At 40.8% G+C, this 13,602-nt stretch overlaps 1 protein-coding gene and 1 pseudogene across 7 annotated transcripts in view; one reads left to right on the top strand and one right to left on the bottom strand.

The window, feature by feature from the left end:
* JAK2 (Janus kinase 2) overlaps positions 1-13,027 on the bottom strand; it is a 223,189-nt gene extending 210,162 nt beyond the window's left edge. For 2 of the 7 annotated variants that reach the window (XM_058301808.2, XM_071216713.1), the window contains exons 1-2: positions 11,970-12,496; positions 11,579-11,660 (exon numbers count right to left, since the gene is read on the bottom strand). The gene's annotated coding sequence lies outside the window, so the exon portion shown is untranslated. Of the gene's footprint in view, positions 1-11,578; positions 11,661-11,969 lie in introns of all 7 variants that reach the window. The other 5 variants (XM_071216712.1, XM_058301812.2, XM_058301810.2 and 2 more) reach the window with 4 other exon arrangements.
* On the top strand, positions 8,770-9,328 carry LOC131279356 (large ribosomal subunit protein uL23-like; annotated as a pseudogene).
* Positions 13,028-13,602: the final 575 nt, after the last annotated feature.

The following is a 13,602-nucleotide window of genomic DNA, read 5'->3' as shown; positions in this document are numbered from 1 at the left end:
ATATATAGATATAGATATAAAATTTCAGGGTTGAGAAGGGACCTAAGTATGACAAAAACAGAAGTAATAAAGAGATAATTTACAAATTTAACAGCATAAAAACCAAAAATGTATACATGTCAAAAAAACGAAACTATGAACAGAGTCAAAAGATAAAAAGACAACCTGGGGGAAATATTTAAAATCTTCACAAACACATAGTTGCTTTCATTATTAGGCTGGTGCAAAAGTAATTGCAGTTTTGTGTTACTGAAATTTGCCATTTGATATCAGCATACATTCTTAAATGTAGTAACATTTATGTTATACATCATTTTAAAGTGCATTTCTCGCTTTATGTTTTTTTGCTAATGACTTATTACTTACTATTTTATATTTATTTTAGACTACGGAAATGATGTTAGACAAAAAGCAAATTTGAGCGATTTTCTTATTTGAATTCAAAATGGGTCGTAAAGCAGCAGAGACAACTCGCAACACCAATGACACATTTGGCCCAAGAACTGCTAATGAAGGCACAGTATGGTGGTGGTTCAAGAAGTTTTGCAAAGGAGATGGGAGCCTTGAAGATGAGGAGCATAGTGGCCAGCCATCGGAGGTTGATAATGACCAGCTGAGAGCAATCATCGAAGCTGATCCTCTTAAAACACACTAAAAGTTGCCGAAGAACTCAACGTTGACCATTCTATAGTCATTCGTCATTTGAAGCAAATCGGAAGGGTGGAAAAGCTCGATAAGTGGGTGCCTCATGAGCTGACCGAAAATCAAAAAAATCGTTTTGAAGTGTCATCTTCTCATGCTATGCAACAATAATGAACCATTTCTCGATCAGATTGTGAGGTGTGACAAAAAGTGGATTTCATACGACAACTGGCAATGAACAGCTTAGCGGCTGGACTGAGAAGAAGCTCCAAAGCACTTCCCAAAGCCAAACTTGCACCAAAAAAAGGTCATCGTCACTGCTGGTGCTCTGCTGCCATCTGATCCACCACAGCTTTCTGAATCCGAGTGAAACCACTACATTTGAGAAGTATGCTCTGCAAATCGATGAGATGCACCGAAAAAGGCAATGCCTGCAGCCGGCACTGGTCAACAGAAAGGGCCCAATTCTTCTCCACGACAATGCCCAACCACACAACCAACACTTCAAAAGCTGAATGAATTGGGCTACAAAGTTTTGCCTCATCCGCCATATTCACCTGACCTCTCGCCAACTGACTACCACTTCTTCAAGCATCTCAACAACTTTTTGCCAGGGAAACGCTTCCACAACCAGCAGGATACAGAAAATACTTTCCAAGAGTTTGTCAAATCCCAAGGGCACAGATTTTTATACTACAAGAATAAGCAAACTGGGAAGCGGACTTGGTCCAAGGGATAGGGAGTCCACCTACCACATTGGAGGTCCGCGGTTCAAACCCCGGGCCTCCTTGACCCATGTGGAGCTGGCCCATGCACAGTGTTGATGCGCTTAAGGAGTGCCGTGCCACGCAGGGGTGTCCCCCATGTAGGGGAGCCCCACGCACAAGGAGTGCACCCCATAAGGAGAGCCGCCCAGCACAAAAGAAAGTGCAGCCTGCCCAAGAATGGCGCCGCACACACGGAGAGCTGACACAGCAAGATGACGCAACAAAAAGAAACACTGATTCCTGGTGCCACTGATAAGGATAGAAGCGGTCACAGAAGAACACACAGCGAATGCACACATAGAGCAGACAACTGGGGGGTGGGGAGGCGAAGGGGAGAGAAAGAAATAAATAATAAATCTTAAAAAAAAGATAAGCAAACTTATTTCTCATTGGCAAAAAGTGTTGATTATAATGGTTCCTATTTTGATTAATAAAGATGTTTTAAGCCTAATTATAATGATTTAAAATTCACGATCCAAAGCCACAATTCTTTTTGCACCAGCCTAATAGCATATAAAAGTCTCACAAATCAAAGTAAAAGAGCAACCATACTATAGAAAATTGGCCAAGATATGAATGAACAGTTCCCAGAAAAGGAAAATTAAATGCAAATTAAAGTTATAATGAGAGTCTATTTTTCACATTTCAAATTGGCACATATAAAACCACTTGAAAACATATGTTACAAAAGTGCAGAAAAGTATAAAATGGTATTTCTATGGAGATCAATTTGCAATATTTATTGTAATTAGTAATGCATAGTATTTTTACCAGCAATTCCTCTTCTATTTAACTTATACTCTCCAGTGAGGAATTAAAAGAAAGTGAGGAAAATGTAATTGGAAGATGAAGAAAAGGTGACCCATGTTACGTAGAAGTAGAAAGTTTGGCCTATGATAACATGGCACAATATATATCTAATGAATTAAGGAAACTTCAAAGCAGAATGTTGAAGAAACAACCAGGCTTCTCTAGATGGCTTTAATATAATAAGAGAGCAGAGAGATGAACTAAAGAATTAGGAGTGGATTATCAAGGAAATGTAAAGGGTTCAGAACAGTCTTTTCATCCAGCAAAGAGTTCTCAAAATAAGAAAGAGCCTCAGGGCAAAATTCAAATCTGGAGCGAGACTGTAAGATCCTTTGTTAAGGTCTCAGAAAGATCTAAGACAGTACCTCATACAAAATATTTTATAAGGATCTTCAGGGTGTTCCACAGCAGCCTTACAGGGAGTCCAGGGTAGGCAAGAACTTCTCTCATAAGAGATTTATGAGTCCTAACTTTTGTCTGATAGAAATTATGAACTGATACACAGGAATCCATAAAGTTTTTACCAGAGTTGTACTAATTTACAATGATAGGAACAGTAACTACATAAAAGGAAAGGAGGCCTTTGGAAGGTTCCTCAGTTACATATACAGACCATTTCTTATGTGTGTGGGGGGAGAAAATGACTAATAAGGTGAAACTAAAGACCAAAAGAAGGAGCCAAAACCCACTTGAACAACTCCCAGGTAGGAGGACTAAGCCTAATTAAGAAACTGACAACATTCACACAGCTAGTTTCAGAAGTGCAATAGACTGCTGGATGCCGCCTCCAGTTGTCCCTTTTTTTTGAACAAGAGTGCCTGCTGCAGTTAACCTGCACATTTCCCATCTTATATGTTACATAAGTTTGGGGAGCATATAACTAGTCTCTTCACAGGGCTTCAGTTCAAGAGGAACCATACTCAAGACCCCTCATCTGCAACTAGGTCTAGTTCAGATGATGAGATAACTGGATGTTGAGCTGATGTGATGTTGGGATATGAATTAGGGTATTAAGGAAGAGAGTATATTGCCTGTACTGGGTGTGAGAGGGATGCAAAGTATGGCGAAAGGGAAACTATGGCAGAATGTATTTTTCAGAGTTGATCCCAACAGTATTTCCTAACCCGTATGCTCCTCTTCTATAAAATGACCTGCCACTCTCCCATCAAGAAATGGAGGTTAACCTACAGAATTGTGTGGGATACAGTATAAACTACAATGTAAATTATAATTCATGCTTAGTGGCAATGCTCTAAGATGTGTTCATCAATTGTAAAGAAAATACCACACTAATGAAGGATGTTATTAATGTGGGAAAATGTGGAAGGTATGGGGAGCAGGGCATATGGGAATCCCCTATATTTTTTTTAATGTAACATTTATGTAATTTAAGTATCTTTTAAAAAATAAAATTAATTTAATTTAATTTAAAAAATAAAAGAAGTAGATCATAAAATTTTAAAAAATTTTAAAATAGAAGTGGAGGCTAATTGCCCTCTCTTTGAATTTGGGCAGACTTCTGTCTGACACACTAGTAACCAGGTGAATGTAGCAGATGTTTTGCCATGTGACTTCCAGCATCAACTACCAGTCATGTGAGTAAAGACACCTCCAGGTGATTACAGTTCCCAGCCGTCAAGTCACTTCCAGCAGGCAAGTCTTCCCAACTAAAGCCCTGACACTGTGGAACAGAAACAATCCATCCCTAGTATGTAGTGTCTGAATTTCTGACCCACACACAATACCTGTAGCATAATAAAGTTTTTTGACATCACTAAGATTTGGTGTGGTTTTGCTAAACAGCAATAGCAACCAGAATACATACTGACAGAAATGATTCCGTAGAGGGAAAAACTGAGAATGCAAGAGAAAGAGAGGAGAAATACAATAGTAAAGTCCTTGAGTAAGGAAAGAGGGGACAGGATTGCTCCACATAAATAGATGGAGAGGCCTTAGATGGAACACTGGACAGTTCATTCATTGTAAGAGGATAAAAAGACATAAGTACAGATACAATAGAGGGTGGGTCAATTTCATAATGGATCACATCATTTAAAAATATGTAGGTAAGCACCAGAAAACACTTACGAAATTGAAAGGGGCTACCAGGAGAAAAGGAATCAGAGATAAGGAGGGAAGGAACACAGGGCTGCTGTTTTTATTATAAATATTGTAAGCCATTTACTTTTTAAACTGTATATATGTTTTACCATGTGATTCCATCTCTTTAAACAAAATTTTAAAAAAATATTTAGCCCACCCACTCATTTTCCAAATGAGAAAAATATAAGGCCTTAGGATTATGAGACTTTCCCAAAATCACAAGCATGTTGACAACAGTTAAGTCCCAGATCCCTGATATCCATTAACAGTGCCCTTCCTCATGTAACAATGCCTCTCACATATTACCTAAGTGATAATATTTTTATTTGATTATCATATCAGGTCATATCTGATTATATTTCATAACCAGAGTTTATTAAATAAAATGAATATCCTATTTCTAAGGACTGATACCAAAAAGTCAGGCAGAAGGATGCCCTTGCGAATATCAAAATAAGCATGGTTAGTGATTGCTGTGTTTCCTCAGAATGGCATTTGGCCTCGTGGAAGAATGAAACCTATGAATGAAACTATGAATCCAAATAAATAGCTATAACTTTTCCAACTTAGTTCACCCTGGTGGCTGTACTATATAGAATTCAAAAACAAATAATGTACTAGAGAGCTACAGTAATCAAGATAGTGCGATATTGACAAAAGAAGAGACAAACAGATTCAAAGGAACAGAAAAGAGAAAGATACAAATAATCAAATGATCTTTGACAAATGACCCAAGGCATTTCAATGGCAAAAGGACAGTCTTTTCAACAAATAATGCTGGAACAACTAGATATCAAATGCAAAAATAAAATGAATTTAGACCCAGACCTGACACCTTTCACAAAATTAACTGAAAATGGACCATATACCTAAATGTAAAACACAAAACTATACAACTTCTAGAAGATAACACTGTAGAAAATTTCTGGGTTTGGGATGACATTTTAGATACAACCCCAAAACAAAGATAAAGAAGAACAACAAAAAAGAATAGATACAACCCCAAAAAGACAATCCATGAAAGAAAAAAATGGTAAGTTGGACTTCATTAAAATTAAAAATGTCTGCTCTGCAAAAACACTGTAAAGAGAATGAAAAGTCACAGACTGGGAGAAAAATATTTTCAAGACACGTATCTGATAAAGGACTTATATCCAAAATATACAAAGAACCCTTAAAACTCAACAATAAGAAAATTAACAACCCAACAACAACCCAAATATAAAATAGACAAAAATGAACAGACATCTCATCAGAGAAAATATAAAGATGGCAAATATGCATATGAAATATTCATCACCATATGGCATTAGGAGATTGCAAATTAAAACAAGATACCACTACGTACCTACTAGAATGGCTAAAATTCTGAACCACTGACACCAGTAAATGCTGGCAAGGATATGGAGCAACAGGAACTCTAATTCATTGCTGCTGGGGATGCAAAATGGTACAGTCACAGTGGAAGACAGTCTGGAAAAGTTTTACAAAGCTAAACATAGGCTTACCAGAGAATCTGGTGACTGTGTTCCTTGATATTTACCCAAATGAGATGAAAACTTATTTCCACACAAAAACCTGCACTTGAGTTCACATTTAGGTTATCTAAAGTGTGTAAAACCTAGTACTGTGCACCCAGTATGCAGTTAGTAAATGTTTGATTCTTCTAACACACATCTCAGTGAATTTGATTATTTTTAGCAACTTCCTGTCTATCTTTGTGACCTCAATGAATCAACCTATGGACCAGAGTGTTAATGAAATATTACTACAGAAGAGATTTTGAGAAAATTGGTATATCATGCAGCTATCGTACAAAATTTTCTTCCTTGTAACATAAAAAATGCACGTTTTTTTAACTGCTTGTGCCTCAACTACCTAAGTGATTATTACAAGGCTTGGAGGGGAAAAAAAAAGCAAAACCTGCACTTGAATATTGTAGCCACTTGATTTATATTGTCAATAACAGGAAGCAACCAACATGCCCTTCCATAGGTGATTGGAATTATTCAGCAATAAAAAAGAAATGAGCTCTCAAGCTACAAAAAGACACAGAGGAACCTTAAATGTGGATTGCTAAATGAAAGAAACTAGCCTGAAAGACTATCATACTGTATGATTCCAATTACATGACATTCTGGAAAATATAGTGGGGAGAGGTAAAGGGATGAATAGGAAGAGCATAGAGCAATTTTAGAGTAGTGAAACTGTTCTGTAATGGAGAGCTTTAAAATTAGGTCTTTACTATCAACCCAATGGTCAAATCCAAAAGACTTGTGTAAAACTAAAGAGAACCATTAACAGTGATTATTTCTGCACAGACAAACTATAAGCATTTTTTTCTTTCTTCTGCTTTTTAGATTTCATATTAGGAAAAACCCTAACATATTTTAAGGCCTTTTCTCAGTTCAGATTCCTCTCAATTCTTGGCATCAACGAGCAACGATCAACAAGGTTGATCACTCCCACCTTTTTTTTTTCCTCCCACCTTTTTAATCTACCCACCCACTTGCCTCTCTCTCCTAGTAACTGCTCCTTTGTCTCTCTCGCCAATTCCTCTTCTTTCACCCACTCTTTAATTATGGGTAATTCTAAAGGTTCAATCTTAGGACCACTGCTCTTTTCTCTGTGTACCAGAGAAAACCAGTTCCAGCCTTAACTTCCTTCTCTCTACCAAGTTCTGGGTCATGTGTCCCACTTCTCTCTCTCTCCCAAGCACACAGGTCATGTGTCCTACTGTCTGGCTATATATTTTCAACTGCCTATCCCACTGTCACCTCAAATTCAACATAGCAAAGCTCAGCTATATCCCCTCAAATCAGCTACTCACTACTAACAACATTCCTATTTCTGTCAGTACTGCTACCAATTAAATTCTAGTTCTTTCTCTGTCACCAACTAGCTAAGCAATTTAGGACACTGAATATATGGAATTCTCAGATGTCTTGGGATTCTAACACTCTGATTTTTCTCTGTCATTGAGGATCAAAACTTCCAAGTCATTTTTGAGTGCTCTTCCCCAGTCACTTCTCCCCTTCCTTCTTATCCAGTCCATAATGAAGTCCTGTGTGACATCCCTAAATTCAAGTCCTCATTATCTCAGGCCTATATTATTTTCATAGCTCTCTTATCATTTCTCTTTCCATTTCATCTATACCTAGCACTGGTGTTGGTTTGATTTTCCTAAAGTACTTCATTTAACAAGCCATTTCCCAATTCAAAACTTTTAACACTTCTCTCCATTACCCATGGGGTAAAGTACATTCTTCTCAACCTACTACTTAAAGCCACCCATCATCTAATCCCAATCTACATTTCAACCAGGTTTCTTACTACTCTCCCATACAAACCATCATTTCAGTCAAGCTATACTACGCACTGTTCCTTGGACATGTCATGCATATTTTGCCTTTGCTAACCTCCTATACAAGTTCCTTCCTCTTATGCAAAATCAAATCTTGCCTAGTTTGATTGCACCTCCTCTTGAGCCTTCTCTCCTCATCTCAATTCTAAATGATCCAATACATCTATAACTTTTATTATTTGTCTCATCTTCCCAATTATATCTTGAAGTCTTAGGGAAAGGAACTGATTCTTTCTCTATTATCTCTATTATCTATTATCTCTATTACCTTATACATTGTTGGTATTAATAAATGTTTGGTGATTGACTAGAGTTCTTAATCCACAATCAACATATATTTATTGACTACTGCCCATGTGCTCAGCATTGTGTGCACACTTTTTTAATCTAAGGTATGGTTCCTCAAAATATATAAAATCAACTCGAAAAGATATGGCTAACACTAAGGAAATAATCATCAAACAACCAAAGCAAGTGCATAAAATTAAACTATGTGGAGGTATTCTAAGGTTAAAAGAGTAATTTAGAGAGGAGAAAAAAGTAGTATTTAGTGGGAAACAGTTTCACAAAAGAGGTACAGATTTAACTGGGAGTATAGTAACAGTATTAGCAGTGATAGTGATAATGATAAACAATTAGAATATTAATAGCTAACATTTAAGAAATGCTTGGTGAGCTAGGCACTGATCTTGAGGGTCTTTTGTATATTAATTCACTTAATTCTCACTACAATTCTCTGGAGAAAACACTAAAATTAACTCCATTTTTCATATGAGGGGGTTGAGGCACTCTTCAGTTGTTCCACGCCTACTGAGAAATCAAATAGGGTAGAGGTGGTTCTTGATGACTTGGTGGAAGAAGAATGGAGCGCATGAGTGAAAGTTAAAAGATATAAAAGCACAGCTTGTTATTAGAAAGTGTGGAAAGTGGAAACCAGCTTGCAAAATGACAGTAGAGAATGCTTGTTGAGGATCCTTGACAAAAGGCTGAATAAATAAATAAGACAAAATTGATAACAGAATATCATAAAAGCTAGGAAAAGGAAATTAAATTTAATAGGTGAAAAATGGAAAGCTATTGAAGATGTGGGGGCAAGAGAATGCCACAATAAGAAATAGTAGAGCCTTTTCACTAAGATGGCGGAAAGCGAAGAAGGAAGCGCCTGCCCCTCCCAAAACCGAAGCCAAAGCAAAAGCTTCGAAAGCCAAGCAGGCAGTACTAAAAGGCGTCCACAGCCACAAAGAAAAAGAAGATACGCATGTCACTCACCTTCCGGTGGACTAAGACGCTGCATCTCAGGAGACAGCCCAAATATCCTCAGAAAAGTGCCTCCAGTAGAAACAAGGTTGACCACTATGCCATCATCAAGGTTCCCCTGACCACTGAGTCAGCCATGAAGAAGACTGAAGACAACAACGCACTTGTGTTCATTGTGGACGGCAAGGCCAACAAGCACCAGATCAAGAAAGCTATGAATAAGCTCTATGACATTGATGTGGCCAAGGTCAACACCATGATCAGTCCTGATGGAGAGAAGACGGCATATGTTCGACTGGCTCCTGACTATGATGCTTTGGATGTTGCCAACAAAACTGGGATCATCTAAACTGAGTCCAGCTGGCTAATTCTAAATATATTAAGTTTTGTTGTGACCAAAAAAAAAAAAAGAAATAGTAGAATGACATCTCTATTGCAGTTAAACAGAAGGAGGAGATGCTGGTTTCTGAAAGATGGCTATGACTTATGACAATGGTCTAGGCCAAAGAAAGAAGTCCTGGAATGCAGGTGGTGAAGGGGTAGAAGTAAAAGAAATATGATCAGGACATGGTGAATGGGTTAATATAACAGATAAATGAAAGAAGTAATTTAAAGATGACACCTAATTTAAAGCCTACATGACCAGGAGAAAAGGAAATTAGAAAAGGGTATAAGATGATGATTCTCATTTGAGACATTCAATTAGGTGACCAAGACAAAGGTCAGAAATACTAGTTATAAGACTAGTACTAAAAAAACTCAGTAGTAGCTGGAATGGCAAGTAAGCAATAAAATTATTGGTTTTAGGGTGAAAAAACTGGGCAGGTATTATAAAGTAATTAAATAGGAGAGGAAATATATTAAGCCAGGGTCAGCTGGTACGAGCTTTGTATCAATAATTTAACAGAAAAGCCAAATAACAACAAGGCGAAAGCTCCCAAACTTTCTTCATCCAGGGAGCCCTTAGAGTAGCCCTTAGAGTCTCAGTAATTGTTTTATGGCATCCCTAAGCCAAAAGAAAAACTTAAGTAGGTAAGTTAAAACAACAATAAGTATTGATTCCCTTGTATTTGTACTTGCTTTTTATCAGAGCAAATTCTGAAAATACAGTTTGCAAAGATATGACACTGTCGAATGGAATGTAGTGATCTAAACTGTGAACTAATTCAAACTAATCAAATGTGAGTTCACTGGTACTCTGGTGCACCTCATTACACAGTCTGGGAAACTGGGAGCTAAGGGAAGGGGCTTTTGGGGGAAAATGCAAAGGAGAGGAGGAAAACAAAGTTCTTAGCACAGTAAGCCACAAGAGGGCAGCACAATAGTTGGTAGGGGGACAGAGAGGTTAAAGAGGGGGAGGGATGATAAGGATGAAATCTTTTCATACCAAGGTTATAAAACGCCTTAACCAGCTCAAGACCTAAAAGTCCTTTTTCTCCTTATACTAAAGAAGAAACACCTTATGCAGTCATTCTGTCCTTCTCTGTACTCTCCTTTGCCTGCACAGCCATGATAGCAGTCAAGACTTTTATAGTAAATGAGTCAAGCAATGCACTACTTTGCATACATAATCAATCCTCATTACAATCTTATAAGAAAAATGAGGTTTAAAGAGATTTAAAGTAATAGAACTAGTTAAGTGGCAGGTAGGAATCAAACCCTAGATCTGACTCTAAAGCCAATGCTCTTTTCTGTTCTATTAAAAACGCATCCCGCTTTTCAGCAATAGTAAGGTGAGACAGAAAAATATCACGTTCCTGTCCCATTCCTGAGACACCTGTTTCAAATCACTAAGAAAAATCTACAAACATGAACAAACTGTTCCTTTATCAGCCCCTAAAACATGCTATAAACTCCAAACACAGGATATTCAGTTAGAGCAAAACAAGCATTATATGTTTATCTAGCCAGCAACTACTGCAGCTTTCCTGCAAAGGTAAATATATGTACTATTAAGACAAGTGCTGAACACGAGCAGTTTGCAGACATATTACACACCAATAGCTAAGTTCTCACACTTAAAGGGGTAAAAGGGGAGTTGGGAGAGCCTGAGGTTGATTATTCATCTCCAAATCTAGTGGGTGTTATATCAGAATGTTGCAGAAGCCCAACAATTCACTTGTACAAACCCAGAATGAAACCAAAAGTATGGTCATCTCTCTTATTCCCACTTTTAATTTCCTTCTCCACATTCTCCTTCCTCTATGACATACTGGATCACTTCTATGCCTTCATTCAGAGAAAAGGAGTTTCTCCTGACAGATTAATAATCACTGGAAAGCAAACTAGGTGGATTCAACTACACAGCAAAATTAAGCAGATGAAACCATCCAGGAAGCATTCAACGTGGTAGCGGAAACCCCAGCAAGAACAGCCAACATAGTCTCTCAACAGGTATTTCTTATTACTTGAAAATATTCCTCTTTGAAAGATCAAGAGCCCCTGGATACTTGAAAATATTTTCCTCTCCAAAGCCATGTTACTGGTAAAACCAGCAGAAAAAGAAGCAATAAATGTTTCTTAGAGAATCCATGAACAAAAATGAAATCCCCCAAATTACCCTCCAAACCAAGAAGCAGCACTGCCATTTTCGGAGAAGCAAGCAACAGTGAAGCAGGCAAGATTGTGTACGCACCGTCGCGACAGGCGAGGAAGGCCTTTTTCTAATGCCTAAGAGAAACAGCTCACATCTTGTTCCGGCAGCCTGTTTCTGAAACCTAAGAAAAATAGAAGCAAGTTACTACCGCAGAAATCCAGAGGAAATAGATACTGCTTCCTAGGCTTGGATGTCTTTAGAAAATTAATAAGAGGGATAAATAAGGGGCTAGGGGGAGGGAATACCCGGCAATCAAGGATGCAAATAACAGCAAAACGCTCCTTTCTAGGTTTTGTCTCAAAGAGGAAGATTATCTGGCTGAGAAGTTAACTGCCACAAGCGGGGGAAGGCGGGGATCACAAGGAGGTGGGAGGGGGGTGGAGAGACAACTGCTGTCCCCATCCAGAAGCCAGGCGTTAAGAAAACCCACCGGCTGCCCAGGTCGGACGATGCGGCCGCGCCACCAAGCCGGCAACAGCTGCTCCGACCCCGCGCCTCCGGCGGGCCCTCGGGGGCCCTCCCGTGCAGGCTCGGCTCCAACTCACATCGCGGGGTTGGTGAGAAAGGTGCCTCTCCCAGCTCGGCGGCGGCCTTCCACGCCCTCGCTCCCCTCCGCCCTGACGCGCGCCGCAAGGCGGGGCCGGGGACCTGAGGAAGCGGGGGCGGGGCGGCGGCGCAGACTCGGGAGCGCTGTCAGCGCGGAGGGGGCCGTCAGCGGCGGCCGCTGCTCTTCCCTTCTGCTTCTCTTCCTCTCTCCTCCTGCAGCCCACACCACTCCCACTCCGGGCAGCCGGGAAGCCCGTCACAGCCGTTGTCTCCACCCTCTCGCGGGCCACACCGTCGTCTCAGTGCCTCAGGCGACACTGGCTCTGACGCCCTATTTGCGTCCGCCTCAGCCTCCCTCTTGGCCTCCAGTCCCGCAGCCCATCCGCTGAGCACTGAGGCCGCCTCCGAGCTGGGCTGGGGCGAAGGCGGGAGCCGGGGCGCGCGCCCCTCGAACTGCGCGTGCGCTGCTCACCGCCCCGCTTCCGTCGCGCACCGCGAAACTGACAGGGCAGGGCAGTGCAGGACGGCGGACACGCGCGGAGGTTCCCGGGGCGGCTCTTGGACTTGAGCCCGCTGGGAAGTTGAGCCGTCTGGGGCTAGCTGGGCACTGAAGCCTCTCCAGATGGGTGTGTGTGTGGCCGCCGCCCACTGTGGAGGCGACTGGAAATGAGTCAGCCCTGCCGGGAAGGCTACCGCTGCGTGCAGCTTAGCTCCAGAGGAGACCGGATCGCCTCCGCGCGGAGACTTCCCCTCTCACGCCTTGGTGTCCTCTTTCTGCTTTCGCTTCCACGTTCTGGGTGCTGCTAGTCCTGTCCTTCCCCAGCCCAGGTCGTTTGACCAAGGTGAAGGGGCACCTTGGGCCGCAGCGACACACTCGCGCTCGCAGTTTCTTGCCAGCCTCTGCTGGCAAGAGGTGAGAGTGGGATGAGACGCCAGCTGCCTGCAGGTTGACGTCGAAACGAGTGAATGAGGAGAAACAACTTCCACTATCCCAATGAGCCTAGTTTATTCATCAACAAATACAGAGCGCCCACTAGGTCCCTGGCTGTAGACTTCCAGGAATAGTACATGAACACCACCCACATTCTTCTTGCCCTTTTGGAGTTTATATTCCTTTTAAATGCAGAATGGGCACTGTGTATAATTGCCACGAAGAAAAATTATACAGGGTAAAGGAATAGAAAGTGAGGAGGGGGTATTCTATTTAGGGTGGCCAGAAAACGCCTCCTAGAGTAGGTGACATCTGAGCAGAGACCTAAAGGATGAGAATGAGCCAGCCCTGTGACTATCTGGGAAAAGTTTCAGGCTGAGGGACCAGCAAAGGCAAAGACCCTGAGAAGGGAATGTGCTTGGCAAGTTCAAAGACCGGGAAAGAGGTCACTGTGGCTGGAGGACAGTGAAGGAGGGGCAGTGTAAGAGGTGAGGCCGAAGAAGGAGCCTGGGACCAGACCCTGAAGGGCCATATTCACTTATTATTAACCCTTTTTCTGTAAATCTGGATGAAGTGATGCCTTTAT

Source organism: Dasypus novemcinctus, chromosome 8, assembly GCF_030445035.2.
Source record: "Dasypus novemcinctus isolate mDasNov1 chromosome 8, mDasNov1.1.hap2, whole genome shotgun sequence".
Lineage (NCBI taxonomy): Eukaryota > Metazoa > Chordata > Mammalia > Cingulata > Dasypodidae > Dasypus > Dasypus novemcinctus.
Note: the sequence above shows the minus strand (reverse complement) of the source record. Positions and strands in the feature narration are given on the sequence as shown.